Source organism: Pollicipes pollicipes, unplaced genomic scaffold (assembly GCF_011947565.3).
Source record: "Pollicipes pollicipes isolate AB1234 unplaced genomic scaffold, Ppol_2.1 Scaffold_4219;HRSCAF=4965_pilon_pilon_pilon, whole genome shotgun sequence".
NCBI classification, from domain to species: domain Eukaryota; kingdom Metazoa; phylum Arthropoda; class Thecostraca; order Pollicipedomorpha; family Pollicipedidae; genus Pollicipes; species Pollicipes pollicipes.
This window is the reverse complement of record NW_023596448.1, coordinates 13592541-13598396: the sequence shown is the minus strand read 5'-3', so window position 1 is coordinate 13598396 and position 5856 is coordinate 13592541.

The following is a 5856-nucleotide window of genomic DNA, read 5'->3' as shown; positions in this document are numbered from 1 at the left end:
GAGAACTGCACGACCGGGTGGAACGGGTACGTCTTGGCACAGTCGATGGCCAGGTCGGCGTGCGCCCCGCACTTGCGCAGCAGTTGCTCCGTCGTCTCGTCCAGCCAGCGCGAGCGCTCGGCCGCCGCGCTGGGGTCGGCGAGGCTCGGCTCCATGGCTGCCCTGCGCCCCACTAGGCTGGCGCGTGCCGGCGCGGGGCAGCCCGTCCGATGAAGCCCCGCCTCAGCAGCCAGCCAACCGGACGGGAGCGACCCCGACGGCAGAGGCGGTGATGCAGCCAGGCTGCACGCAAGATTCGCCATCACAGCGTCCCACGCGCTGGCTTTCTCAAGTCAGGCGTAGAAACCGGGCGGGAGGGGGGGGGGGGGGGGGGGAAGGGTAAACGTCTCTTACACTTTTACGTAAATTCAACGACCTTTTTGCGATGAATGGAAGGAACTGATCGCAACAAGGGTTCTCCCACTTTCTGAATGTTCCTACGCTCCTGCTCTCAAGACGTTAGAGTGTGCAGAGGCGGCGGAATCCGCACGACGCCGGCTGCCCCTCTCCCTCCCTGCTCGTCCAGAGAAAAGTCGCAGCTGCGGTAAATGTGACAGCCTCATACAAGTTGTGCCACGTGTGACGACACCCGGCGGCCTGCTTGGCGCCGGAGCCTCACACCGCTGCTGGACCAAGGCCGTGCGTGGCATCCGGCTTGACCGAGGCGCCCGACCGCCAGCGGAGGGCCGGCGCCGGGCGGTGCAGGGGCCTGCCGGGACCGCGGCGTGTCGGTCCCTGACCGGACCCCCGGCGCGACGGTAACGGACACTCCCGGCGTGTCGGTCACGGACCACATCCTGCCTTCACGGTCACGGACCGGACCCCCGGCGCGATGGTCCCGGACTGGACCCTCGGCTTGTCGGGGGAGGGGGTGCAGAGGCGCGTCCAGTCGCCGGAAACGGTTGGAGCCCGGCTCAAGGAGCTTGTTCTATCGCGTTTTGGACTCTGCGTTCTGTTGGTGGATGCTGCTGCTCGGGAGGCATTCCGAGATATGGAAGTGGAATGCGGCGTAAGTTCCTGTTCCATAAGAATTTTGCTCACTCCAGTCATCTGATCACGGAGAGTAACTATCACTCACCTCGCCTCTACCACACGTACCAGGAGTACATCCCCATGACCCAGTACAGCCGCCGCAGTTGGCAACGGTGGCTGTAGACTGCTGACGCTGCATCACCTGGAACCTGACCCTCCCTAAAACCCCCGTCGTCACCGGCGCTGGGTCCCGCGACCGCGGCCGGCGGCCGACATGCCGGGCCGGACGTCGGCCCGCCTCGTCCATGGCGGCCGCCGAGCTCGGCTACGCGTGCAGGGGCGAGCCTCGCCCCCCGGCTGAGCCCCTGCCAAGGTGAGGGTGGTGGCCGGCACGCTCCAAAGACAACAGCGCCTGACTCATAGGTGATTTGGCGGCCCAGCCAGCGCCGCCACCTGCGTGCCCGCCGTGTGTGCAGGAGGGGTGGGGGGGGGGGGGGGGGGGGGGGACGCAGCCGACGGACGAGCGCGACGCGCCTGGCTGCTGCGCTGTTGAACAAGATTTCTGCCAATTTGCGCTGCCGGAAATATGTTTTTTTTCATCGCTTACTAGGCAAGTATTGGATTGGTCGACCCGAAAAAGGTCGCCCATTCAACTAGCGGCGGAAGCACGGCGGAGGATACAGATGACAGATGAACATGTGTCGGATATTTCACAGTATTTGACGCGGAGAGATGGAACAAATCGTGCCGAACTGCGCGTGAGATCTCTTTGAAGGACCTCTTTGAATTGTGAAAATGTGTCTCCTTGAATCACAGCAACGCGTCGGGATCCTGTCTAGCGTCGAATGCAGGGGGCTGTTCTGGAAATTAGCAACGTTGCCTTGTAGCTTATAGCGGAAGGTGGACAGTTATCTTCATTTGTGCCCTACAGTTTCGTAATCCACAAGCCCCCGAAGATGGCAATAAAAGGGCTGCACATCATAAAGTGCATGGCCATGGCTCTTCATTTTAGACCAAACTCACAAACTTGTCTGGGCCATGGCAACAACACAACCCTGCTGGCACGTCTGCCCATCTTCACCCCGAAACAGCCCTGGACCGGCCACCTGCCTGACAAGTTCGCCTGGTCTAATTCTGGCAGCATGTTTTGGTTCGCGTGGCTGCATCTTGCCAACTCGGCGACCGCACGTCCTTCAGGCGGACAGACCTCGGTGATAATAAACGCCTGCAACTCTTGCGGTCGTCAGTCACGCTGCTGGCGCGCCGGGCGATCCGGCGCCGGCACTGGTGCTCTACAAACGACGGCTTGCTGATAACCACAGAACATGTATGGGCTGGGCGCAGAGGGTCGCCGACGCGCAGCATGGTGACAGACAGCTGTGGCGCGCGTGCACAGTGCGGGCTGTTTTGGTGGGCGGAGTAGACTTAAGTTTCACCGTCACGGACTGCGTTTGGTGTGGTGCTTGGGTGGAAAGGTACCACCAGGATAACCAATCCAAACAAAGAAAGATTGGTAAGCTATCACAGAAAGCTGATAATGACTGACACAAGCATACTCGGATATGCATCCATGAACTACACTTACAAGGGAGCGCAGTTTCCTCCCTCCTAATCTTCGGAACCAAAGGGCGATTTTCTCTATTAAAATGTAATGCATGGGCTTGGATCGAACTTCCCAGATATAATTTGGATAGGCTGAATGTCATATTGACTTCACAAGGTAGATCAAGTGAAAGGTTTTGAGATAGCTGCGATCACTCGGCGTCGGTGTGCCAACGGCCGGTTTGGGAGAGAACGGCTTTTGGAACGCTGGCTGGCTAGGCTAAGCAAGTCAGCTGTAGCGGAGAATGGCGCCGCATCACTCCATTGCATTGCAGGCGAGAATCAAGGTGTCCAAGACAATGCAAGCGTACGAGTACAGACGTGTCGTCATTGAAAACCGGCAGGGAGGCCACACATTGGTATCGTCTTGACGTCGCCGTCAGATGGCAGGTGCGATCCGTCAAATGACAGGTGAGAGCAAAAGATCGCAGTAAACTACCGTCAGATGGCAAGTGAGAGCTGTCAGATGGCACGGGCTAACATAGCGCAAGCGAAATATCAGGTATCGACGCTGGGTCCCAGCAACTAGAGCATATGGAGGAAGGCTGAGCACTGCCTTGGTTAGAAATTGGAATTAGGTTTGAGGCTCATGCTGGGCATTGTGGGTTCATACAGATTTCTGAGCAGATTACCCTTTTTTAATCTGTGTCTGCAATTCTATCCCGAGAGAAGTGGAAGTGTTCGTTGCGGTAGAGGGCGAAGCAAAACAGTGATGGAACCTAGGATGCGTGGGTGACGACTGAGAATTAAACGGCGTGACTAAACAGTAATTGACCGATGCGACGCATCCTTGCGGTCAGACTCTAAATATAGCACTGTTCAGCATCAGATGTGACAATATCGGAGAGTGATTCGGGTGTTGTATGCGTTGTGGAAGTTGTTGAGTAAGGGGCATGATTGTAACTTACTTGGAGGTCTGTGGGCTAATAGGTCAGTGTAAAGTTGGCAAATCGTTGGTAGCCTACACACTTGTACAGCCCAGGTTGGATCAGTTATCTGGATCAACTAACGGGACGCCAGATTGCCGTAAGGGGGGGGGGGGGGTCACAGGCGGCAGATGTATGGTCCAGCTGCTGCCGACATTAAGTTAGACCCAAAAAGGTCCCGCGTTGCATGAACAGGTATGTACTAAAGCGGTGGTCTGAAACTTCGCGGTTCGCTGCTGCAGATAGAGTGAGTGATGTTCCTTACAGTGTGACGCCACCCACAGTCGATATGGTAGCGTCATTTTGCTATTGCGGAACCTGCCACAGACAACGAACTGAAAAGTAACAGTGGGAGTTAGACTTTAAAGATGATTATGGACTTCCTGGTAATATCAGCCTAGGAACAATATTTTACAGGTGGGTGAAGTCACGGGGAAAGCTCCTCCATGACATTTGGAGATATGCTGCCAGCGTGAAGGCACTTTCTATTTTACGCCTTGTCAGAAACAGGGCAGTGAATTGGCGTGTAGGATGCAAGTGTTAACCATTTACATCGCACTTCTGGGGACCGGTGCGGTCACCAGGACATGAGACGGGCCGGTTGGCTGCGGCTGGTCGAAGATGCTCACCATGATTTACTTGCACCATGCAGCATTAAGAATATTACCACCGTAGGTACGAGACAAAAACTTCTCACCCCATTTGACAGCTGGATGGAGTGAGGACTAGACGTCATTTTTCAACGTAAGGCACATTGCTTTTCTTAGAAATGCTTTCTATTTCCTTTTCCATTTCCACTGCTGGGACCAACATCAGAGTTGACGCCAAAACTATTAAAAATGTTGGGTCCGCTGTGATTTTCAGCCAAGCTAGTATAAAGAATAACCTGCTTGCTAAATCTAAATATATGCATATATATAATATATATATATATATATATATATATATATATATATATATATATATATATATATATATAATATATACGTATATATCTCGTATATATATATGTATATATGCATATACGAGACGTGTATGACGTATATATATATATATATATATATATATATATATATATATATATATAATATATACGATGTGCTGATGCACCAGGGACATTTGTTGCACGAGATCGAGCATTTCCTTTAATGAGTTAAACATGGGGATAAGTGAGCATATGTATAAATAAGGTACGTTGTAATACATCATTACATACACCAACACAAGACAATGTGTTCTCCGTTGTGTTTGGTTAAGACTAAACAGCCCCAGAAGCTGAAGCCATGCATAGAGTCACATCACAATCCACCAGAGCGATCTTGTGCTCAGTGTCGCATCACAATCCACCAAAGCGATCTTGTACTCAGTGTCGCATCACAATCCACCAAAGCGATCTTGTGCTCAGTGTCGCATCACAATCCACCAAAGCGATCTTGTGCTCAGTGTCGCATCACAATCCACCAAAGCGATCTTGTGCTCAGTGTCGCATCACAATCCACCAAAGCGATCTTGTGCTCAGTGTCGCATCACAACCCACCAAAGCGATCTTGTGCCCAGTGTCGCATCACAATCCACCAAAGCGATCTCGTGCTCAGTGTCACATCACAATCCACCAAAGCGATCTTGTGCTCAGTGCCACATCACAATCCACCAAAGCGATCTTGTGCTCAGTGTCACATCGCAATCCACGAGAGCGATCTTGTGCGCAGTGTCACATCACAATCCACCAAAGCGATCTTGTGCGCAGTGAAAATAGTCATGGTTAGTACCTCGTAATAGTCACTGTGCTGACCAGATTTTAAACCCAGAAAATATAGTAGAGGTGATTGGATCTCCCGGCAGTTCATGCGGCTAAGTGGCCGAATGTTTACACCTCTGAACTTGCAGGTTAATCGATGGGCCGTGATTTGGCGTTGAATTGAAAAGATGACGTCAGAGAAGCGCCGTACGGCTTATGGTCTGTGTGAGAGCGGCCGCACCCACGTGAAAACTACAACCTCCAACTTACAGAGCGGAGCATCGGAGATATGCCGCACGGGCCGTGGGGCTCAGCTGGCACGCGCCAGTCTGCTCTGTAGACTTCCCTGTTACTGCATGCTAATAATATGCATGCATGAGGGACTTACATCGAGAAGCAGCCTCGCATGCATGGCCGACGCTGATCTGCTGATCAAGGCGAGCCAACAAGACTTGGGCGTCGTTTGTGTTGAATTGGAGAGATCAATAGAGATCTTCGACCGTGCGAGGTGTTCAGAACTGACTTGACTGCGGTGATCGTCGAAGTTTGTTATGGTGGCCTTGTGTTCTACACACCAGG